We start from the raw sequence: 25,963 nt of genomic DNA, 5'->3' as shown, positions 1-25,963 counted from the left end.
GACGCTGGGAGCCAGGGACAGGGTGACCGATGTCCCAGCCCTTCAGGAGGCCACGGTCTAGTGGAGGAGAGTGACATGTAAATAAGCAAATACAATGCTCCTATTTATTAGGCTGGCGCGCGTCCAGGACTCCATCCAGAACAATGCTTCCAGAGCTGTTGGCATCACACGTGGTTCCAGGAGCCAACTCTACCCCGGCTCTCCCCGCGGCTCCTCGGGCCTCGCCCTCCTGCCCCCGCACACAGGGCTGGCAGGTTACTTTCAGGTTAATCTCAGTCATCGCATTTATCCAGACCCTTGTTGACTCGCTGATTTTGCCCTTTATCTTTATTGGAAGCATCTCAGCTGGCTTGCTGCTCTTTTCACTTTTTTCCTTGGTGATGGATTTCTACACCCCCTTTCAAAAGACAAAACAAATTGTTTGTTTAACCTCCCCAGGAATAAGTGGGCCAGGCGTGGGAAGGGAAGCGTACTTATTTTTCTTGTGGGCAGGCCTTCCTGGGTATTTCCAAAGAGACTCTTGACTGACTCACCTTATTTCATTTTCCCCATTGTATTAAAAAAAAAAAAGTCACCTCTCTGATTCTTCCTTATCCATCCACCTTTCTCTCCTTTCTTTTCTGCCCCTCCCCCATCCCATGCTCTTCCATTGTAAAATGTGGCCAACATGTACTTCCATATGGCTTATTTAAAAATGTTTTAGAGGTCAGTGCATGGGGCTCAGAAGTCACTTCAGATGTCACTTGACGACAAATGACTGTTACGTTATTTGAATGGGATGAGGCTCTATGTTAGAAATTTAGATCTGTTGGCAAAGCTCAGAAGAATGACTCTTTTGGGGAAATTTCTAAGGTGATGCTTCTCAAAACCCTGACTGCATTGGAATCACCTAAGTGGAGGTGCTTGTTAGAAATGCTTAGTCCACCCTGGAGATTCTGATTCCTTAGGCCCAGGGGGAAGGCCCAGCCATGACATGTTTTAGAACCTGCCCAGCTGCCTGACACACAGCTAGGCTTGAAATTCTGATGCCCAGGGTGTACCCCAGATCCATCAAACCAGACTGTCTGCTGTGAGACCCAGGTATCACTGTTGTTGTGGTCCAGTTACTAGGCTCTGTTCACCTCTCTGTGACCCCATGGACTATAGCATGCCAGGCTTCTCTGTCCTTCACTGTCTCTTAGAGTTTGCTCAACTTTTTGTCCATTGCATCAGTGAAGCTATCTAATCATCTCATCTTCTGCTGCCCACTTCTCCTTTTTCCTTTCCCAGCATCAGGTCTTTTCCAATGAGTCAGCTCTTTGCACCAGGTGGCCAAATTATTGAAGCTTCCCAACAAACTTCCAGTGAATATTCAGGGTTGATTTCATTTAGGATTGACTGGTTTAATCTTGCAATCCAAGGGACTCTCAAGAGTTTTCTCCAGCACCACAATTCGAAAGCATCAGTTCTTTGGTGCTCAGCCTTCTTTATGGTCCAACTCTCACATCCACACATGACTACTGGAAAAACCATAGGTTTGAGTACATGGATCTTTGTTGGCAAAGTGATGTCTCTTTTTAATACACTGTCTGGCTTTGTCATAGCTTTTCTTCCAAGGAGCAAGCATCTTTTAATTTCATGGCTGTAGTCACCGGCAATCACTCCAGTATTTTTGCTTGGAGAACCCCATGGACAGTATGTATGAAAAGGCATCACTGAGCTTGGCTTTAAACCTACCCAGGTGATTGCAATGTGTGGCCAAGGCTGAGAAGCCCCACCCAAACTCAGGCTTGAGCTGGAGGGCAGGTTGAAAACATGGTGGGCGCCATCCCTGGACTCTGATGCAGCAGGGGCGGGGTGGGGCGGGGGTGGGAGGGAAGGTCTGAGAACTGAGATTCCTCACTGATTTCCATATGCTGCTGCTGCCACTGGTCTGAGACCACACTCTGGGGACCATGGTCATAAAGCCAAGTTGCTTTCCCCTAGGTCACGTGTTCTTCCAATTTTCTGCTTCTTCTCATCACCCTCTCCATCTGCTCTTCCCTTCAGTCCATTCTCATTAACTGAGAGACCCTGACATTTCTTCTGAGCCCACTGACCCTGGGTTTGTCCTCTGGCCCCTCTGTTGAAATCTTAAGGGGCAATGCAGAGCAGACTTGCAGGAAGAAAGACCTGCCTTTTTTGGTTTTCTTTCACTCTGGGTGTGGGTCCAGTGAGTTCTCCCGGAACCAAATTCCCCTGAAACTACGCCCCTTCCCTGGATGGGGCTGGACTATGTCCCAGGGCCCAATGAGGATCCAGTCTTAGCACAGCTCAGGGATCCAGTCCAGACTGGGGGCCAGGGGGCACCTGAGCCTGCTGCAGGTATGGGCAGCTGGTGGGGAATCCAGAGGAAGATGGAGGGAGGTGGGGGGAGCTCTGGGCTACAGAAGCTGCCAACCTGGAATTTTCAGAAACCGGGAGCCCAGGAACCCTGTATTAATGCGTGTTCTGCAGGGTTTTAGGCAGGAAGCCAGTGATGCCATCTGAAAAGGAGCTTGGGACGAGGCGAGGGCTGGCCTGGCTGCTGCAGAAAGGAGCTGTCTCTCTTTGTCTCTCACCTCCCCAGGGTGGATAATTTGCCATCCAGGCCTGTGGCCTGGGAGCCACTTAATTTAAAGGACATGATCCTGTGGTCATCATAGAGGCTTCTAATATCCTCCCCATTTTTAGCCCATGGGACAGAAGCAGCAAATGTCAAAAGCAATACTCCTGGGGGGAATAGAAGGGTGTCTTTGTTGAGCACCAGGCTTATCTGACAGCCCATCACAATCTTCAGGCAGCACGGCCTCTCCTCCTGTTTCTCTTGGGCCAGGTAAGCCTAAGTCCTGAAATCCTTGTGGAGTTATCTGTGGAGGAGGTGGGCTCTGTTTGAGGGGGAGGGATGCTTGGGAGGGGACAGGGCAACCAGGAGGCCCGCTGCACTGAAAAGGGGACAAGGGAAGACACAGGGGTATCTCCTGGCTCCCAGGCCAGGGGTGTTCTACTCAGGTTTCCTTTCTGTTAGGGCCTCAGTTCAGTTCAGTTCAGCTCAGTTCAGTTGCTCAGTCATGTCCGACTCTTTGCGACCCCATGAATCGCAGTACACCAGGCCTCCCTGTCCATCACCAACTCCCGGAGTTCACTCAGACTTACATCCATTGAGTCGGTGATGCCATCCAGCCATCTCATCCTCTGTCATCCCCTTCTCTTCCTGCCCCCAATCCCTCCCAGCATCAGAGTCTTTTCCAATGAGTCAACTCTTCGCAAGAGGTGGCCAAAGTACTGGAGTTTCAGCTTTAGTGGGTTAGGGCCTCAGGGTGCCTTAAAGCTGCCATGGCCGGCCTATGGCAGCCTGTGTTGACCTGGGCATGAGATCTGGCTTTACTGTAGGAGAGTCTGTTCATCTTGAGTGAGTAGTGAGCAGAACATTCCAGAAATCAGGTTCACAGTTCCTACCAAGAAGACTGGAACCTGGGGAAATGGCTTCAGACAGCATCTCTTCTTTCCTGTAAGAGGAGATAGGGTTCCATAGTTTTCAAACCTATTTCCCCAGGAAGCCAGTGAAGGAAAGAGAAGGATGAAACCTGGCTGGAGAGACCCATCTCGTCACTCTGTGCATACCCATTGCACACATTGCTCCGTGCCCAGGATGGTTGTGGGTGCTGGTGATGCTGAGAAGGATGAGAAGACAGGGTCTCTAGCCCCTGGGACAGCAGGTCTCAAAAGTTTTGGTGTAAGGACCTTTCAGACACTTATAAATTGGGGTCCTGTAAGAACTTTCCCTTGGGGGTTATATTTGTCAGTGTTTATCATGTTAGAAATGCAGAGAAATGTTTAACATATTTATTTTTTAATTCATTAAAAAAAATAAGCTCCATACACGTCAACACAAAAAAACACTTAAATGAGAAAACTATATTGTCTTTATTCTGGACAACTTTTTTGGATTGTAATTGATATCTAATAAGCTGTATATATTTAAAATGTATTCATTGATGTTTGACATAGGTATATACCCTGAAATCACCACAGAACATCCAACATCCTAACCCCACAACCACTGATCTGCTTTCTGTCACTATGTATTAGTTTGCATTTTGTAGGATTTATATAAATGGAATTATACAGCTTGTAGCCCTTTTCCCCTAACTTCTTCCACTCAGCGTAATTATTTTGGGATTCATCCATGCTGTTGTGTGTATCAATAACTCATTCCTTTTTACTGCTGGGAAGTATTCCATTCTATGGATTTACCATAGTTTGTTTATTCATACATCTGTGGATGAACGTTTAGGCTGTTTCCAATTTTGGGCCTTAGAAATAAAACTGCTATAAATATTCATGTTCAAGTATTTATATGGACATATGCTTCTTTTTCTTTTGTGTAAATATTAATATGTAGGAGTGGAATAGTTGATCATATAGTAGGCATGTGTTTAACTTTCTAGGAAATGGCCAGACTGTCTTCCAAAGCAGTTGTACCATTTTACATTTCCACCACTAGAGCTGAGACTGCTAGTTCTTCCCTATTTTTGTCAATATTTGGCGTGGTCAGTCTTTTGAATTTCAGCTGTTCTAACTGATGGTGATATCTCATTGTGGGTTTAAGTTGTGATTCTCTAAGAACTAGTGATAATGTGCAGCTTTTATGTGAATTTCATGTATGTCATTTTTGCCGAATTTCTGTTTAAATACTTTGGTCATTTAAAAAATTGGGCTGTGTTTTATTGTTGAGTTTTGAGAGTTAAACATATATATACATATAGGATTATAAAATATACATATATTGGATATATATATATGTTGGATTGCTGTTGTTGTTTTAGTCTCTAAGTAGTGTCCGATTCTGCAGCCCCATGGACTATAGCCCACCAGGCTCTTTGTCCATGGGATTTACTGGCAAGATGCTGCAGTGGGTTGACATTTTCTTCTCCAGGGGATCTTCCCTGACCAGGGATTGAACCCACCTCTCCTGCTTTGCTGGCAGATTCTTTACCACTGAGCCACCAAGGAAGCCCTATATTCTGGATATCACTCCTTTATTAGAAAATGCTTTGCAAAGTTTTCTCCCAGGCTGTGACTTGTCTTTTCATTGTATTAACATCATCTTGAAGAGTTGCAATTTTATTTTCAATGAATTCCATTTTATCAATTTGTTCTTTCATGGACTGTGGTTCTGCTGTCTAACCTCACAAATATTTGCCTAGCTCAAGTTTACAAGGGGTTTCCTGGTGGCTCAGCGGTAAAAAAGCCACCTGCAGTGCAGGAGACGCAGGAGACACGGGTTTGATTTGGGGGTTGAGATGATCCCCTGGAGAAGGAAATGACAACCCACTCCAGTATTCTTGCTGTGAGAACCCCACCGGCGGAGGAACCTGATGGGCTACAGTTCACATGGTTGCAAAGAGTTGGACACGACTGAACACACATGCACAAGGTTACAAAGATTTTCTCCTGTGTTTTTTTTCTAGAAGTTTTATAGTTTTAGGTCTTACATATACATGACACATTTACACTTAATTTTTATTTTTTTAAATTTTTAAAAAATTATTTATTTTTTAACTGAAGGATAATTGCTTTACAGAATTTTGTTGTTTTCTGTCAAATCTCAACATGAATCAGCCATAGGTATACATATATCCCCTCCCTTTTGAACCTCCCTCCCATCTGCCTCCCCACTCCACCCCTCTAGGTTGACACAGAGCCCCTGTTTGAGTTTCCTGAGACATACAGTAAATTCCCATTGGCTTTCTATTTTACATATGGTAATGTAAGTTTCCATGTTACTCTCTCCGTACATCTCACCCTCTCCTCCCCTTACACTTAATTTTTAAATTAAACTTTTAATTTTGATGTAATTGCATGCTCACATGTAATTCTAAGGAAAAATGCAGAGAAACCTCACATACAATTTACCCAATTTTCTTCAATAGTAACATCCTGCAAAACTATAGTAGAATGTCACATTAATGATGTTGGCACTGATACAGTCAAAATACAGAACATTTCCATCACTACAAGGATCTCTCCTATTGCTCTTTTATAACCATACCCACCTACTTTTCTCAACCCCCGCCTCCTTACAACCACTAATCTCTTCTCTGTCTCTATAATTTTGTCATTTCACGATTGTTATATAAGTGGTCTTCAACAGTATGTAATCCTTTGGGACTGGCTTTTTTCATGCAGCCTGGAGACATTACTTTGCCAACAAAGGTCCATCTAGTCAAGGCTTTGGTTTCTCCAGTAGTCATGTATGGATGTGAGAGTTGGACTATACAGAAAGCTGAGGGCTGAAGAATTGATGCTTTTTGAACTGTGGTGTTGGAGAAGACTCTTGAGAGTCTGTTGGACTGCAAGGAGATTCAACCAGTCCATCCTAAAGGAAATCAGTCCTAAGCGTTCATTGGAAGGACTGATGTTGAAGCTGAAACTCCAATACTTTGGCCACCTGATGTGAAGAGCTGACTCATTTGAAAAGACCCTGATGCTGGGAAAGATTGAAGGTGGGAGAAGGGGATGACAGAGGATGAGATGGTTGGATGGCATCACCGATTCAATGGACATGAGTTTGAGTAAACTCCAGGAGTTGGTGATGGACAGGGAGGCCTGGTGTGCTGCAGTCCATGGTGTCACAAAGAGTTGGACACAGCTGAGCAACTGAACTGAACTGAACCGAATCATAGACGTCTTTGAGTATATCAATGGTTTATTTCCTTTTATTGCTGAGTATGGATATACCGTGATTCATTTAACCATTCACCCATTGAAGAACATCTGAATTGTTCCAGTTTTTATAGAAAAACTGTATTATAAATAATACTACTATGAACATTTGTGTGCAGTGTTTTATGTGAATATGTTTTTATTTTTCTGGGATAAATGCTCCAAAGTGCAAATACAGGGCTATATAGCAGTACATGTTTAGTCTTGTAAAAACCGACAAATTGTTTCTCTGGTGGCTCTGCTGTTTTGCACTCCCAGCAGCACTTTACGAACGATCCAGTTTCTCTACATTCTTGCCAGAGTTTGTTGGTGTCACTACTTTTTCTTTTAGCCATTCCGATAGGATGTGTAGTGATAGCTCATTCTGATGTGATTTGCTATAGATCCCCAAGATTTTCTCCTACCTCGTTTTCTAAAAGTACTATAGTTTTGTGTTTTACCTTTACATTTGTGATCCATTTTGAATTAATTGTAAAATGTGTGAGATTTAGGTAGGTCAAAGTTCAATTTTTGACCTAAGGTATCCTATTGCTCCAACCCCGTTTGTTGCAAAGGCTGTCCTTCACCATGAATTGCTGTGTATCTTTGTCAAAAATCAAGGGGGCATATTTGTAGGTATTATTTCTGAGTACTTTATTCTGTTTCATTGATTTATGTCTGTCCTTCCATCGATCTCACACTCTTTTGATTACTGTAGCTGTATGGTAAGACTTAATACAGGATAGAGTGATACTCTCAACTTTATTTTTATTTTTCAAGATTGTTTTAGCTATTCCAGGATCTGTGGCTCTCCATATACATTTGAGAATAAGTTTGTCTATACCTACAAAAATATTGCTGGGATTTTGATAGCAATTACATTGAAGCTATAGATCAATTCGGGGAGAATTGTCATCGTTACTATGTTGACTCTTCCACTCCATGAACATAGGGTATGTCTATTTCTTTCTTTGATTTTTAAAAATTAGTATTTTGCAATTTCTAGCACACTTATCCTGTATATCTTTTGTTAAGTTTATTCTTAATATTACATTTTATTTGGAGTGATTTATGTAGAATGGTATAGTGTCTTTAATTTAGTTTCCACCTGTCCATTGTTACCACATAGAAATATGATTGATTTTTTGTGCGTGTGTTGAACTTGTTTCCTATAATCTTGCTGAACAGCCCTATTAGTTCCGGGAGTCTTTTCAATCACATTATCTGTGAAGAGGGATATTTTTATGTCTTCCTTTCTAACCAGTAAGCTTTTTATTTATTTATTTTTCTTGCTTTCTTGCTGTGGCTAGAACTATGCTGAATAAAAATGATAAGAGCAGACATCCTTGCCTTATTTTCAGTCCTACAGAGAAAGAATTTAGTCTTTCTCTATTAAGTATATTTAGCTATAAGCTATTTTATAGATGCTATTTATCAAGTTGAGGAATTTCCCAGCTGTTTTTAGTTGCTGAGAATTTTCATGAATTGTCATGCATATATGTTGAATTTCATCAAATGCTTTTATCCTGTCAATTGACAGTAAGCATAAAATTTTTATTCTTTAGCACATTTTTATGGTGAAATATAATGATTGATTTTTTTTTTAAATGCTCAACCAACTTTGCAAACTTGAAATAAATCCCATTTGGTCCTGGTGTATAATTATTTTTATATGTTGCTAGGTTTGGTTTGTTAACATTTTGTTGAGGATATTTGCTTTGAAGTTCATGAGAAAATTGGTCTATAATTTTCTTTTTTTGTACTGTCTTTTATTTGGTATGAGGATAGTACTAGTCTCATAGGATGAGTTGGGAAATATTCCTTCTTTTTTAAGAATTAAATTGTTTTACATTGGTGTTAATTCTTTTAAAAATGCTTAGTAGAATTCTCCAGTGAAATCTGCTTGGAGATTTCTTTGAGGGGAGCTTTTGCAATTATAAATTCTATTTTTATTTATTTATCTGGCTGTGCAGGGTCTTCATTGCTTCACTCGGTCTTTCTCTATTCGCAGCAAGTAGCAGCTGCTCTTCGTTGCAGGGCACGGGCTTCTCATGTGGCGGCTGCTCTTGCTGTGGAGCACAGGCTCTAGGGTGCATGAGCTCAGCATTTGCAAACAGGCTTGGTTGCCCTGCCACGTGTGGAATTGTCCCAGACCAGGGATCAAACCAGTGTCCCCTGCATTGGCAGGCAGATTCTTAACCACTGGACCACCAGGGAAACCCACAAATTGTATTTTTAAATTGGTTATAGGACTATTCAGGTTGTCTATTTCATCTTCATTGAGTTGTTGTAGTTTGTGATTTTTGAAGAATTGTTTCATTTCCTCTGACTTGTCAAATTTATGGGCATAGTTATTTTTAGTAGTCCCTTATTTTTCTATTAAGGGATATGCAATACTATTCTCTCTTTCATTCCTGATATTGTTGATTGTACTTTTTCTCTTTTTATCTTTCTCTGTCTTGCTGAAGATTTGTCAGTTTTATTGATTTATATTTTAAAGAATCAGCTTTTTATATCATGGACTTTCTCTGTGATTTTCCTGTTTTCAGTATTATCAGGTTTCTGTGTTTATCTTTATTGTTTCCTTTTGCTTGCTTTGGGATTCCCTGGTGGCTCAGACGGTTAAGCGTCTGCCTTCAATGCCAGAACCCAGTTCGATCCCTGGGTTGGGAAAATCTATTCTTGCCTGGGAAATCCCATGGACAGAGGAACCTGGTGGGCTACAGTCCATGGGGTCTCAAACAGTCAGACACAACTGAGTGACTTCACTTTCACTTTGCTTGCTTTGGGCTTGTTTTGCTCTTCATTTTCTAGTTGGAGCTATGTCCAGCATTTTTTAGTTGTAAGATAGAGGACCAGGGAAGAATATGCCTGCTCCGTATCGGTGGAACTGAAGGTTGATTAACTTTAAAAAAATTTTTAAAAATAAGAAAAAAATCTTACATAGTTACACATCTAGTAAACATTTTCTTAAAAAAGAAAAAGATTTAATTTTATTTATTTATTTTTGATTGTGCTGGGTCTTCATGGCCATGAGGGTTTTGTTTTTCTCGAGTTGCGGTGAGCAGTGGCTGCTCGGTATTCGCAGCTTCTCATTGTGGTGGGTTCTCTTGTTGCAGAGCACAGGCTTAAGGGCATGCAGGCTTCAGTAGTTGCGGTGGGTGGGCTCTGTAGTTGGGGCTCCTGGGCTCTAGAGCACAGGCTCAGTAGTTCTGGCACATGGGCTTAGTTGCTCTGAGGCATGTGGGATCTTCCCAGATCAGGGATTGAACCAGTATCTCCTGCATTGGCAGGAGGATTCTTTACCACTGAGCCAGCAGGGAAGCTCCTGTCACAAGTAATGAACCAATATTATCAAAGTCCATACTGTATTTGTATATCCTCAAATAGTTTTTACCTAATGTCCTTCTCTTCCAAGATGTCTCTTAGATTCCTCTTGCCTGTGACAATTTCTCTGACTTTCCTTGTTCTTTATGACCTTGAAAGTTTTGAAATACACTGGTCAGATGTTTTTAAAAATTCCTCATAATATGGCATTTTTTTCTGATGTTTTTCTCATGGTTAGATTGGAGTTATGGGGCTTTGGGAGGAAGATCACAGAGGTAAAGGGCCATTTTCATCATGTCACATCAAGGCTACATAGGATCAGCATGACTTATCCCTGCTGATGTTTGGGGTTTATTAGGTTTTATCACTGTAATGTACTATAACGATGACATTCAGTACTCTTATGTATTGTACTCTTTGGAAGGAAGTTGCTCTATGCAGTCCACACTTCAGGAGCGGAGAGTCACATTCCACCTTCTTGAGTAGGTTGTCTCTGAATAAATTATTTTCTACTTATTTATTTGTCCTATCTTTGTATTTTATTGATGTGGATTCATGGATCTTGATTTTATACTTTGGGTTATAATCTAATACTGTATTTTTTATTGTGTTGCTGCCTTCATTTTGAAAAATATTTTTGCCAAATATAGAATTCAAGGTTGACATATATTTTCTTTTAGTACTTTAAAGATGGCCCATCAGTGTCTTCTTGTCTACGTATTTTCAGTGATAAATCTGCTGTCATTTTTTGTTCCTTGGTACATAACGTGTGTTTTTCTCTGGCTGCGTTTAAGATTTTATCATTGGTTTTAAACAATTTGACTATAATGTATCTTGGTGTAGTTTTTTCCCCATGTTTCTTCTGCTTTGTGTTTCTTGGAATTCTTGAAGTGTGGATTTATAATTTTCATTAAGTTTGGAAAGTTTTAGCTGTTACTTCTTTAAATATTTTTCTTGCCACCCACTCTGTATCTCCTCCTTTAGGAACTCTGGTTATCTATATATGAGGTGGCTTGAAATTGTCCCACAGCATATTGATGTGCTGTTTACTTTGATTTTTAAAAAATGTTTTTCATTTTTGTTAGTTTCTTTGCTATCTATGCCTTCAAGTTTACTAAATTTTCCTTCTGCAGTGTCTAATCTGCCATGAATCTCAACCAGTGTATTTTCTACTTATAGACATTCAATTTGGGACTTTAAAAACTATCTTCCATGTCTGTAGCTAACAATTTTGTATGTTCGAATAGTTTTATAACTTAGTATTATAATCACTTTGCCAACAAAGGTCCTTGTAGTCACAGCTATGGTTTTTCCAGTAGTCCTGTACAGATGTGAGAGTTGGACTGTAAAGAAGGCTGAGTGCTGAAGAATCAATACATTTGAACTGTGGTGCTGGAGAAGACTCTTGAGAGTCCCTTGGACTGCAAGATCAATGGAAATCAACCCAGAACTTTCATTGGAAAGACTGAAGCTAAAGCTGAAGCTCCAAGACTTTGGCCACCTAATGCAAAGAGCTGACTCATTGGAAAAGACCCTGACGCTGGGAAAGATTGAAGAGGATGAGATGGTTAGATAGCATTACCGACTCAAAGGACATAAATTTGAGCAAACTCTGGGAGATAGTGGAGGACAGAGGACTGCAGTCCATGGGGTAGCAAAGAGTTGGAAATGTCTAGCAACTGAACAACAAAAATAACAATTATAATAACAGTGTTACAATATCCCAGGGACGGGGGAGCCTGGTGGGCTGCCTTCTATGGGGTTGCACAGAGTCCGACACGACTGAAGGGCCTTAGCAGCAGCAGCAGCAGTGTTAACAATGACTTAGTATCCTTCTTTGCTAATTTTAACATCTGTGCCATTTCTGGATCACTTTCAATTTACTTATGATTGTCTTTATTATGGGTCATGGTCTTCTGTCTCTTTCCATGCCTGATAATCTTTGATTGGATGCCAGACATTGTGATTTTCGCCTTGTTAGGTGCTTAAAATTTTTATGTTACTATAAATATTTTTGATGGCTTCCCTTATAGCTCAGTCGGTAAAGAATCTGCCTGCAATGCAGGAGACCCATGTTCAATTCCTGGGTCAGGAAGATCCCTTGGAGAGGGAAATGGCAACCCACTCCCGTATTCTTGCCTGGAGAATCCCATGGACAGAGGAGCCTGGCAGGCTACAGTCCATGGGGTCTCAAGAGTCAGACACGACTTAACCCCCATCACCATAAATATTTTTAAGCTTTATACTAGGATGCAATTAAATGAGTTGGAAGCAGTTTAATTCTTGGAGTCTAGCATTTATAATTAGCTAGGTTGACCCATAGCCATGCTCATTCTAGGGTTAATATTTTCCCATCACTGAGGCAAGACCTTCCTGAATACTCAACAAAATACTCTGTGAATTATGAACTTTACTGGTATGGCTGGTGAGAACTAGTACTATACCTGGCCATGTGTGAACACTTAGGCATTATTTTTTCTAATCATTTTGAATGAGTTCTTTGCTTGTCCTTAGGTCATTTTCTATTACCCATGCGCTGATTATTACTCTGCTGAGCCTTTGCCAAGGACCTTCTACAGACCTCTGGAGTTTTCTCTCTGTGCAGTTTACTCCTCTTTGTCCTATGACTCTAGCTTCCTTGGTCTTTCTGGACTCCTGGCTCTGTATCCTTGACTCAGAAAATCTCTAAAGCTGTGCCTTTGTTTCCCCTCCTGTGCTACATCCTGCAGACTCACTATAGGAAGTTGTGGGGCTCACCGTGTTTGTCTCCTATATTCAGGGATCACATTGCTTCATTGCCTAATACCTAGTGTCATGATAACTGCTTTACATATTTTGTCTGGGTTTTTGGTTACTTCAGATGACAGAGTAAATCCAATTCATGTCAACTGCATCTTGATTGGAAAATCTGCAGAGCTATTAAAAATGTACGTGGTCAGATCCTAGACCTGGGATTCTGGTTCACCAGTAGGTCTGAGGTGAGCATCGAGTGTTCAAGTTTCTGAATTAAGGAGACAAAAATCATAACAGCAGCAACCGATTAGCAAGCAATTAGCAAGCAATTAGCACTGGTGATTCTTAGGTCCATCTTCCACACAACTAAGAACTGAGCATAGCATGAGAAGAATAGTGTTTATTATATTTTTCCAGTGAGGCATGCACAATGTTAGCTGTTTTACATGCTTTGTATAATTTCATTTTTGCGACAAGATGTTGATCAAGGTCTTCTTAGCAGTGTATCTCAGAAGAGGAAACCAAAATTTAAGAAAGGATAGAAGGATAGCAAAGCAGAATAAGGAAAAAAGACCCTAGCCCTTTGTCACTTTGGGCCACTGAACTGCTTTCCACAGTCCACATCCTTACCCATCTGCAAAGAGCTCACTCTGATATTTGAACAAAGCAGGCAGCTGCTTTCAGAATCATTTTTATTCATTAGGATGATTTACTGGGTTTTACTAACTCTGTCCTTGTACAATTACTTTGCCATTTACAGATATCTTTTCCTTTCTTGGTTATAATATTTTTGTTGTTGTTCTTTCTGTCCTTTTAAAGAAAAACGGAACAATTATTAAACGCCAGCAAAGGAACATTTACAAAATCTCTGAGACATAAAGACTGCCTGTGTACCCATTAGCCAGCTCAAGAAAGAGTTGAATGGCTTTTTACAGATATTTCAGGTGGGGCTAAGGTGCTTTGACTCAGTGCATAGACCTCAAACTCAACCCTTCCTTCTGCCTTGGGTTGCTTTCATCTTTATTCTGAGCAAGCTCTCCAGAATGTTCCACTTCATAAAGTTCAGAGATCAGGGCCCCTTGTGAACAGGGCATGCTACTTCACATATCCCGAGGAATAGATGCTCTCAAAGGCATCATTTAGCTGTTTGCAGAAGAGGCAGCACTTTTGGCGATCATGTAGCAAATTGTATAGTTAATAAAAATAGAAATACCTCCGAGGGAAGAATGGAGCATATGTTATAGTCTCAGGGAAGCAATATCTCATTTTCTGTGCCAAAACATCAGAAACTGTTTAGGAATTACATCAGGTAACTTCTCTACACTGGTGTTCTGGCCAAAAACAAAACTGCCCTTGAGCACCACCTCTCTGACTGAAGATAAAACATGGCATCTGTTTTCTTTATCTTTCTCTCCAAAGGAAGCTACCTGCAGGCTTCATAAGTGGAATTGCAGATGTGTTGCTTTGTGGATGACACTTCCTTTCCCAAGCTGAGTGCATTGTGTTAATTCATACCATGAAGTTGGTCCCTACATGTGGTAGCTGTGATATTCTGGAGATGGTGCCGGGTGGAGGTGGGGAGATGTCTCAGAGTAAAAAGATTTTTTGAAATCATATGCACACCAAAGCTTGTGCATATATATTGTTGTTCAGTCACTAAGTTGTGTCTGACTCTTTTTGACTCCATGGACTACAGCATGCCAAGCTTCCCGGTCCGTCACTATCTCCTGGAGTTTGCTCAAAATTAATGTCCATTGAGTCAGTGATGCTATCTAACCATCTCATTCTCTGTCACCCCCTTCTCTTCCTGCCCTCAATCTTTCCCAGCATCAGCGTCTTTTCCAGTGAGTCAGCTCTTTGCATCAGGTGGCCAAAGTATTGCAGCTTTAGCATCAGTCCTTCCAATGAATATCCAGGGTGGGTCTCCTTTAGGATTTACTGGTTTGATCTTCTTGTGCTCCAAGGGACCCTCAAGAGTTTTCTCCAGCACCACAATTCAAAAGCATCAATTCTTTGGTGCTCAACCTTCTTTATGATCCATCTCTCTCATTAGTACATGATTACTGTAAAAACCATAGCTTTGACTATAAGGACATTTGTGGACAAAGTGATGTCTCTGATTTCTGAGTATACTGTCTAGGTTTGTCATAGCTTTCCTTCCAAGGAGCAGGCATCTTTTAATTTCATGGCTGCAGTCACTGTTCGCAGTGATTTTAGAGCCCCCCAAAATAAAATCTGTCATTGTTTCCACTTTTCCCCCTTCTATTTGCCATGAAGTGATGGGCCCAGATGCCATGATCTTTGTTTTTTGAATGTTGAGTTTTAAGCCAGCTGTTTGGCTTTCCTCTTGCACCCTCATCAAGAAGCTCTTTAGTTTCTTTTCACTTTCTGCCATCAGAATGATGTCATCTGCATATTTGAGGTTGCTGATATTTCTCCTGGCAATCGAGTTATTACATATATGTAGCTGCTTTGGGAATTAAAGGTGTGGATCAATTCAGTTTCTGAATTAATTGTAAGTGTTTACTGGTTTTTTTTTTTTTTCCCAATCAAGAGACAACATGCTGTGATGAAGGGAATTTGTGATTTGTCAAGTTTTCTGACATTAAAAATGGACACTCTACTCAAACTTGAGGATTGTTGGACTGGGTCATCTTTAACCTTTCTTGTTGTCTACAATCGCATGACTATGTAACCTTGGACATGTCCACTGTATGCTCTGGGTTTTTCATGCATTCAGTTCCTAGGATTCTATCTCATGTGCCAGAATGTGTGTCTTCCCTTAGCATTTTGAGCAGGGTATTTCCGTGCGTTGCTGCTGAGACCTCCCCAAAGTTCACCTTGGGTCTTTGCTTCCCATTGAGTCTGAACTTTCCATGCCATTTTAAACCCCTTGAGTCTTTCTGTGTTCTTTCACTCATTGCTTTCATAATCTCCTAATTACCAGACTATAGCATTTTATCCATCCTTCCCTCATCCCCCAGGTGATCTCTGAACTAGCACGACTCCATCTACGTCTCCTCCCATCACATAGTAAAAATTCCTATTCCCACAGTGCCAATGATCTCAATTAGTTAGGGGTTAGGAGGAATGCCACCCGATTTAACATATTCATACGCATTCATACAGTTATGACCGAGAGCCCCACAGAGACAAACTCTCCTCATGCATTTACCTTTGCGAGAGAAAATGCTTATTAATCTCAATTATCCCTCAATTGGTAACTTTCAACAGTAAGGGAAAAAGATGTGAAAAAGTGCAGATAGCTAGGAAGAGGAAATAATTTTTTGGGCACGTGCCCACCAAACAGGTGGGCCAATCTGGACTAGAGTCTGTTCCCAAGGTCAATATCACTCCTTTCCCTGCCCCCCTTCCTTTCCCTCCCCACCTTCCTTTCCCTCCCCTCCCTCCCCTCCCCCTCCTTCTGATCTCCCCTCCTCCCCTCCCTTCCTGTCTTCATTCTTCTACTTCAAAACACTGCACATTTTCACAAGTGCCAATATTTTTCTCTATGGCTCACCTATCAGGGAGGGCAGAGGGAGGAGTGGAAAGCTGTAGGCTGTTGACATTAGTCGATATTTTTTTATAAAATCTGCTTGTGTCCATCTAGGATTTTCTTATTGGGAGTGTGGAGCAGAGTAGTCATAATGGTGAAGAATTAAGATTAAAGCATGGGCTGAAAATGTGAATTTTTGTAGCATTTATATCCTCCGCATATTCATTTAGAAGTTTCATGGGTTCTAGAGCTCTTTCCTGCTCTGTGGGAAACAGTGAGTCAGTGGACTGGATAACAAAGTGTGATTTCTAGATCATGTTTATCCCGGAAGAATGGAGTGAGGAGTCTGGGCAAGCAGGGGTGGGAGACAGTGGGGGGATGCGGAGGGGTGCTGTGGAGCAAGGGGCTGAACCAGAGAAGTGGAGGCTACCTGGACACCATGCATCCTTCTTTGTAAGAAATTAGGGCTCAGTTTCCACTGGCAAATACTAGTTCCTGGGTGGTGGATGGGGCATGGCAAACTAGAGTCCTTGTGTTACTGGGATAAAGCTTTGGAAACTGGAACAGCCTGTGCTGAGGAGAGAGCAGGGTCTCCATGGGCAGGGTGGAGAAACTGTGAAGTGGGCTGGGACAGGGGTGTTGGAAACCCAAGCGGCCGCCCTGGACTCCATACACCAGGTCATTCTAATAGTGAGCTTGGCCCAATGCTATGAACTTGTGCATGAGCGGCTGGAGAACAGAGGTCTTACCTGTCACAACTCGGTTTCATTTGTTCAGTTTCCTGGTCTCTGCAGAGCTTAACCTAACTGGGAATCCAACAGAGCAAGAGGACATTCAGAACACCCATTGGCAAGTGGTGCAGAGTCAGCACTCTTGCCTGCAAAGTCCCAGGGACGGGGGAGCCTGGTGGGCTGCAGTCCACGGGGTCGTGAAGAGTCGGGCACGACTGAAGCGACTTAGCAGCAGCAGCAGCAGAATCAGTATGAAGACGGTCTGCACTGAAACACTGAAGCTCTGAGCATTTCACAGTAAGTTGAATGAATGATGTGGCCAAGCCCTATTCATTTTTAACTTTTTTAACTTCCTGAGCTTATTTAAAAATTTGGACTAATCTTAGGCTCACAGAGAAGTTTCAGTAAAAGGACAGAGAGTCGTCAGTTGCATCTCACCCAGGTTCCCTTAATATTAACATCCTACATAACCAGTGTATAATAATTAAACCCAGGAAATTAGCATTGGGATCATGCAATGAACCAAACTGCAGACCTTATAAGAATTCTACTAGATTTTCCATGAATGTCCCTTTCTCTTCCCTTTTCCTTCAAGATCCCACATTACATCTAGTTGTTAATTTCTTTTCAATTTCCTCCAATCTGAGTGACTGCTTTTCCCTTCTCTCATGCCTTGAAACTTTTTTAAGAGTTCTGTGTGCTTCGTCACTCAGTTGTGTCCGACTCTGTGTGACCCCACAGATTGTAGCCCACCAGGCCCCTCCATCCATGGGATTTTCCAGGCAAGAGTACTGGAGTGGGGTGCCATTGCCTTCTCCGCACTTAACCTTAGTTACCTCTTAAAATCCCTGTCTCCAGATAAAATTACACTGGGGTTTAGGGCTTCAATATTATGAGTTTTCAGTTCAGTCACTTAGTTGTGTCCAACTCTTTGTGACCCCATGGACTGCAGCATGCCAGGCTTCCCTGTCCATCACCAACTCACGAAGTTTACTCAAACTCATGTCCATCATGTCAGTGATGCCATCCAACCATCTTATCCTCTGTCGTCCCCTTCTCCTTCCGCCTTCAATCTTTCCCAGCATCAGGGTCTTTTCCAATGAGTCGGTTCTTCGCGTCAGGTGGCCAAAATATTGGAGTTTCAACTTCAGCATCAGTCCTTCCAGTGAATTTTCAGGACTGATTTCCTTTAGGATTGACTGGCTGGCTCTCCTTGCAGTTCAAGGGAATCTCAAGAGTCTTCTCCAGCACCACAGTTCAAAAGCATCAATTCTTCAGCACTCAGCTTTCTTTAAATTATGAGTTTTAAGAGGACACAATTCATTCTAGAGCAGACACTAGTATACTTTATTTTATTGTTTAAAATGAAATATTATTTTACTGTTAATATTATTAAAATACTATTTTTTTTTTTTCATTTTGCTACTCAAGTTGCTCTACCTTTAGAAATTAGAAACTCTTTCAGGGTGGCTCCTGAGTTTTTTTGGAAAGCCTTCCATTTTATTCCTTTCTTCATTCATTTGTACTTTCTTGCTTTCTGGCACCACAAGATATTCTAGGCTCATCTTGTATTTCCCCTGGCCCAGCCCTGGAATCAATCATTTCTTGAAGAGCTCTTGTATTTTTTATTGGAGAATAATATTTAGAAACCATTGATGCTTTTGAACCGTGGTGTTGGAGAAGATTCTTGAGAGTCCCTTGGACTGCAAGGAGATCCAACCAGTCCATTCTGAAGGAGATCAGCCCTGGGATTTCTTTGGAAGGAATGATGCTAAAGCTGAAACTCCAGTACTTTGGCCACCTCATGCGAAGAGTTGACTCATTGGAAAAGACTCTGATGCTGGGAGGGATTGGGGGCAGGAGGAGAAGGGGACGACAGAGGATGAGATGGCTGGATGGCATCACTGACTTGATGGCATCACTGACTCAGTGAACTCCGGGAGTTGGTGATGGACAGGGAGGCCTGGCGTGCTGCGATTCGTGGGGTCGCAAAGAGTTGGACACAACTGAGTGACTTATCTGATCTGATTCTAATGTTAGGTGTGCTTATTGCTACTGAAATGTCTGCTTCTAGGCCCTCTCAGTGGACAGAGTTGGGATATATTATCTATGTGTACTAACCCACGCACGTACATCCTTCTGTACCTGTCTGTGTCTTTGTATATACAAAATATCTTGAGTTCCATGATCTATTTTTTACTTATGATGCTTCTTACACAAAATGTGAGAGATCCCCCCTCCCTCCATACCAACCATTCTCTGACCCTGTGGACAACCCCTGTCAATTCTATTCTGTCACTATCTACCTGAAGTCAGCACAGACTCCTCAGGATAAGGGTTCAGTCTCATAAGATGGCCCTCTTGCGGATGTCAATGACAAGTCCAGACCGCTGGTACTTCTGAGAGACTGGCTGTAAGTTGAGAATTCCCTCCCTTCCATTTTCGTAATTTGCTAGAATTCATCAGACTCTGAAAAGCCCATATTACTGGCTTGTTATAAAGGGTACAACTCAGTAAGGGCCAAATGGAAGAGCTGCACACAGCAGTGTGGCGGCAGGGGGTGGACATGAAGGTTCACACCCTTTGGGTTGCACTGGCCTCCCAGCAGCTCTGTGTGTTCACCTTAACATAGACACTCTCCAAACCTCATCCATTAGCGGTTTTAATGGAGGTTCCACTACAGGCATGGTTGATTAAATCATTGGCCATTGGTGATGAACTCAATCTCCATTGCTTCTCTTCCTCCCTCACTATGGTTCTATCATTTTATTTATTACCGTTTGTATTCAGTTTTTGTTTCTTGAACATCTTGGTTTTGTTTATTTTTTTTCAGGATGGGGAGGGCATTTGAGATTTTAATGTCCTCATATTAAGTGCTTTGCAATATATATACATACATTCTAGAAGTGCCACTCCTTCCTTATCCCTGAGGCCCCTATTCCTGGTCAGCAATCTCTTTGGTTTCCTATTAAACATACCCCCCACCCCCCTATTTTTCCTTCTCAAAAATTAGCAGATACATGAGCATGTATTTTCTTACAGTTCCTTTTATGGATTGAATTGTGTCCTCCCCCCATTCATATGCTGATGTTCCAGCCCCCAGTACCTGAGAAAGTAACTTTATCTGGAAATAGGGTCACTGCAGATAATTAGTTAAGATAGAGTGGGCCATAATCCAATATGATTGATGTCCTCTAAAATAGCTGAGAGAAAATATGAACAGATATAGGGAACCAGGTGAGGATAAAGACAGAGATCAGGGTGATGCTTCTGTAAACCCAGGAATGTCAGAGATGGGCAGCAAAACCCCAGTTAGTGAAGGTACATCCTCATAACCCTAGGAAGGAACCAGCCTGCCAACGCCTTGATCTTGGACTTGAGCCTCTAGAACTACGAGATGCTAGATTTCTGTTGTTTAAGCCACCCAATCTGGGGGACTTCCCTGGTGGTCCAGTGGCTAAGACTCTGTGCTACCAATGCAGGGGGCCTGGGTTTGATCCCTGGTCAGGGAATTAAGATTCTGCAATGTTCCAACAATGATCAAAGATCCCACATGCCACCCATAAGACCCAGGGCAGCCAAATAAATAAATAAAAATAAATTAAGAAAATTAATTTAAGCTACCCAATTTGCGGTATTTTGTTATAGCAGCTCTCTCAAACTAATATATACTCTCTTCCTTATTTTCAAAACAATGAGTACCATACTATAAGTAGTCTTGTGCTTTGGTTTTTTCACTTAACACTTATGTCCTGGAAACCAGTCTATATAGAGATCTTCCTCATTAAAAAAAATAGCTGTGCAGTACTCCAGTGTGTGGATATACTATAGTTTATTTAACTACTCTCCTGTGTATAAGCATTTAGATAGCTTTCAATATTTTGGAATTACAAATGATGCTGCAATAAAAAGGCCTTGTGCTAAATATTGTTATATTACTAGAAGCATGTCTTCAAGGTAGATTTCTAGAAGTGCGATTTTATAGAGGTAAGTGCAATGCAGTTTTATTAGGTTTTGCCAACATTCCCTCCAGAAGGGTCACACCAATTTGCATCCCTGCCAGAAATTTCCCCATGGCCTCAACTATAGAATATGTTGTCATATTTTGAAATTGTTGCCAGTCTGGTAGGGGAGAAATGGTATCTCAGGAGTACCATTTTTCTAATGATGAGGGAGTTTGAGCCTTTATCTATTTATCAAAGTGTCATTATTAGATCATTTTTTGTGAATTGTCTCTTCATTTGTTTCTTTTTTTCCTATTGGGTTTTATTCCTTTGCCCCACAATTATAAAGTCTTTATATATAATATTAAGGATATTTGCTATTCGTCTATGATGCATTGATATATTGTGAATATTTTCTCCCAATTTGTCAGTTGACTTTGCATAACAAAAAACCACCAAAAATAACTAAAAAAATTTTTCTTTATGTATCCAAATCTCTGAAGCTTTTATTTTATTGCCTCTAGGTTTGGCTCTTAGGTAGGAAGCCTTTTTCTACACCAAGATTAACCCTAGTTTCCAAGTCTGGAAATCGACAGTCTGGATTAGGCCATTGATCAGAAAATAGGTTGCATCATTCCCGGTTTTGTAGGATTCAAGCAATAGTCTAGACAGCTACATGAAGCACACATCTATTATTGATAACTAATTTTTATCAGTTTCATCTTTGCATGCCCCAGGAGCACCTCCTTATAGTCTACAGATATCCATTTACCCAGAGGCTCCAAGGCTTGGCCTTAAGCCCTGAGTGAGCACAGTCGCCTGAATCGGAAGGCATGTTAAGCTTTTGGTATGAAGATTTGTTCCTAGAGAACAGATAAACAAATTTTTTTCCTCTGCAGGTGAGCAACTGAAACAAAGGGAAGATTAGGTGTCTTCAGACAGAGAGAATTTTTTAAAAAATGTTTTTTAAAAATGTTTTTTAAGAAACATTAAAAAAATTTTTTTTTTTTTTAGTTGCTAAGTTTGGGGTTATAACTCTAAGAATATATGTTGAGCTTTTCTTTGTTTAAAAAGGCAAGAAAATTTGATCTCAGTACTTGAAAGCCACTGTCCTTTAAAGCCCTTCTCAATTGTCTACTCATTTTCTGATTCCTCCTTCATTCACTTAAGGAACCCAGGCAGAAGGAGACTTTCGGTGGTTCAGTGAGTGCATTGTTCAACTGGGTCATTCGTGCAGCTCATTCAGCAAACATTTATCTGGACTTATCATCTTCCAGGCAATTTTGTGTTAAAAAAAAATGTTTTGTTTTTTTTTTAAACTGATACCTCTATCTTACCCAAGTCTTACTAGAATCTCTGGGGTTGAAGCCTAGACAACAATATTAAACCATTGCTTCAAAAACTTCCCAGGAGATTCTCATATGCAGTTACGATGAGAACAACTGTATTGTATCACATTTCTCCAATTCTAATATGTCTGCAAATTACACAGGAATCTTGTCAACATGCAGATTGTGACTCAGTAGGTCTGGGAGGGGGAGTCCTGAGATTTTGCCTTTCTGTCTGGCTCCCTATTGAGGCTGATGCTGTCCTTTCTTGGACCATACTTTGAGGAGTAAGTCTAGACCATTCCAGAGGGTAAGTTTGTGGATGTGTTTGTTGGATAGTTTCAGTTGTTAGGACTGACTCTGAGTCTGGAGGACCCTTCTTATCTAGAGCCATACCTTTTTTTTTTTTCTCTGTTTTTGTTGTTGCTGTTATTTGTTTGTTTGTTTTCTTTTTAATTCCAAAAGCTGAGGGAGGCTTGCTCATCAGGCCTGGGGCTACTGCTCCAGTCCCCCAAATCCAACTCCATAGCAAGGTATAACACGGCTGCGTTATCCATTCTGATACAGCCAGCAAGCTCTTTGCAGGAATGACGTTCATCCTGTTCCTTTCTGTTGTTTGTCTTTGCAAAGTCTGCTCTACAAACCCTATGTAATTACAGGTTGGAAGGGAGCTCTCCAGTTCCATCCTAGGGAGGGTGGTCAGGACCTGGACAAAGCTCTCCATCCCCCTAACCAGCAACCAAAACAATGGCGGGTTCATCAACGTGAAACAAACCCAGGTCAGACCTCCCCATTTCATTTTCAGGATGAGCCCAATGGCAGGCCCTTCAAACAGCCGGGAGCTGTTATGCTAGTTTTGATCCAAAATGTGATTAGTGGTTAATGGGCCTTGAAAGACATCTTTATTTATTACTGTTGCAGATCACTGTTGCCTTGATATTGATCTTTTCCAATTTTCTATTTTGTCCTTTGAAATGCTCAGAACACAGCAGGGGCAGCTTGTTGCCTGCAGCATTTGCTTTGTTTAAAACTCATTTCCTTTTGCAATTAATGTAGTGATATTTCATTGTAACTGTTATTTGGTTCACTTTGCTCTTAGACCAGAGGCTTGAAAGAAATGAGGACCCGTAGTTTTAAAGGTAAGTGGCAGATAGATGAGAGTTTGAAAATAAGTTTGAAACTTCTGACGAGGTAACAATGGTGGGTTAATTGGTATATTTACCAAGAGGTTGTAATTTTTGATATCATAACACAGGGAAAAAAATGTAATGTCAGATTGGGGAATTTTAGAAAATTGATCATTTTGTTGATCAGAACGTATGTTATCCAAAGTTCTTTTTTCTTTTTTCTTTCGCTGCATGGCATGTGGGATCTTAGTTCCCTGACCAGGGATCAGACCCATTCATCCTTCAGTGGAAGCATGAAGTCCAAACACTTGACCACCAGGGAATCTCCCGAAAGTATTTTTAGGAGGTCTATATTTATATTTAGAGAAAATAGGTTAAATATTATTACAGTTTATGAGGCCTGGGTTAATGTTTAAGACTTGGATGACTTTGCTCAGTTGGAGGTACCCGATGTGATGTACTTTCGAGGTGCTGAGTCCCACTAGGGGCATAGAGATGGATAGCACATCCCTGAGCTTTAGGGGTCCAAAGTCTAGGGGAGGAGACGAATAAGTAACAGAGAGACTCATAGCTCAGAATAAGGGCGGTTCTAAAGTTAGTCCACAGACTAACTGTGTAGAGTCAAAACACCTTAGAGCCAGTGGCATTTCAACAAGTCCAACTCAGCTGTGTTTTCGCTGCCCTGGGGTAGAGCACTGCCCTTTCATTTATGTTCCTGCTGGAGAAGCTGGCTTGTGTCTGGGCCTGTGGTTTAAAAGTATAGTTCTTTAGGTGCTAGAATGATTCCCAGAGAAGGAGGATGTCCACGGGACAAGAGGCGTGTGAGGACAGCAGACGTGTGTGTCTCCCCCAAGTTCCCTCTGACACTGGCAGCTGGGATTCCCTGCCCACCTCACATCCTTTGTCTTGTGAATTCACAGATGCACATTTTGTTTGGGGCATGGAGCTGGAAGAAGTTATTTGACCTGGGTTGTGATTCAGCTGGAAGAAGCCAGGCAGACTTTCCAGGTCCTGAAAGGAAGGTATGCCCGAAGGGTTAGGGGAATTTGGGGGAAGGTGAGCTTGGTATCGGACAGGGAGGCCTGGCGTGCTGTAGTCCATGGGGTCGCAAAGAATCAGACACGAATGAGCAATTGAACTGAACTGAACTGAGGTTAGCTCCAGTTAAGGAGCTGGGGGAAGTCTTTTGGGAACAGTGGGGATGGGAGTCTGGTGTGTGGGGACCTGGAGATCCAGGTGGACAAGACATAGAGGATGCTGAATCAGGTGTCTGGGTGCAGTTGTGGGAAAGTGCGAGAATGGGAAGCAGGTAACCCCGTGGGCCTTTTGCAGTGAGCCTTCCTGAGCTGTCTTTGTTTTATTCTGGAGGCAGCTGTAGAGTGAGGACACGGAATGGTGAAATCTTTGATGCAAGGGAGTGGGAGTTATGAGATTCCTCTCAGCAGGCCTGTAGTGGAGGCAGAATAAAGATGCTCTGTGCAGGGAGTATTTATGACACATGGGGTGCAGCTTGATCCCCAGTGGGTGGGTGGGGGTGGAGAAGTGGGAGGGTGGGGGTGGAGAGGTGGGAGGGTAGGGACTGGAAAGGTGGGAGGGTGGGGGTGGAGAGGTGGGAGGGTGGGGGTGGAGAGGTGGGAGGGTGGGGACTGGAAAGGTGGGAGGGTGGGGGTGGAGAGGTGAGAGGGTGAGGGCTGGTAGGTTTGGAAGGACCTGAATTTAGTAGGGAGCAGAGGGCAGTAACAGAATCTCTGGGAGTGGGGAACAGTGTCCATGAGTATTTTTTAAAAAAAGCATATGCAATGTTATGGTATCACTTTATATTTGGAAAACAAAAAATTATATTGATTCATTAATATAAGCTATAGGGAGCAAAATGCTAGAGTCATTTTTGGGGTCAGGGGATGGGGAAGAAGGTGGCCATGTCTTCCTGGTTGGACAAGGTGGTTCTGTAGAGGGACAGGGCAAGTCTGAGAGCAAAGGAGTGGGCCAGAGAAAAGTGCTGTCTTTCTCAGAGGATCCAGGGGGCTGAAGAGACTCCAGGAGGGACATGATGCCTGCACAGCCAAGGTTGGGTCGAGGGTCTGTTTGGTGAGGGGGATCCTTAACCTAGTTTTCTGCCCTGGACCCCCTTGGCAGCCTGAGAATAATGGCTTTAAATGCATGACACAGAGTACATAGGACCATAAAGGAAACTGAGTAGACCAAAGTAGAATTACCCACAAAAGGTTAAAAGTCACAATATATATACTTATATTAAGACAGTCAATCACAAGACCTAGAGGCAGGTGTACTCATGAATGTAATTTTGCAATAGCGATGAGTGGAGATGAAATCTTGAGGTTTGTAACCACTTTGATGGGGTAGGAAATGTTTTGTTTTGGCTGCACAGCCCAGCCTGTGGAATCTTAGTTCCCTGACCAGGGATTGAACCTGCACGCCCTGCATTGGAAGGGTAGGATCTTAACCACTGGACCACCAGGGAAGTCCCCAGGAAGCATTTTTTTTTTTTTTTTTTGATATCTAATCTTACTAAGATGACCAAGGTTTGTTGCTACTCTCGTAATTACAGGAA

At 42.0% G+C, this 25,963-nt stretch overlaps 1 long non-coding RNA gene across 3 annotated transcripts in view; it reads left to right on the top strand.

The window, feature by feature from the left end:
* LOC112581602 overlaps positions 1-25,963 on the top strand; it is a 121,385-nt gene that overhangs the window by 17,404 nt on the left and 78,018 nt on the right. For all 3 annotated transcript variants that reach the window (XR_006547980.1, XR_003106205.2, XR_003106206.2), the window contains exons 2-3: positions 17,039-17,289; positions 24,312-24,413. This is a non-coding gene — a long non-coding RNA (uncharacterized LOC112581602). The remainder of the gene's footprint in view (positions 1-17,038; positions 17,290-24,311; positions 24,414-25,963) is intronic.

Source organism: Bubalus bubalis, chromosome 23, assembly GCF_019923935.1.
Source record: "Bubalus bubalis isolate 160015118507 breed Murrah chromosome 23, NDDB_SH_1, whole genome shotgun sequence".
Taxonomy (NCBI): domain Eukaryota; kingdom Metazoa; phylum Chordata; class Mammalia; order Artiodactyla; family Bovidae; genus Bubalus; species Bubalus bubalis.
Note: the sequence above shows the minus strand (reverse complement) of the source record. Positions and strands in the feature narration are given on the sequence as shown.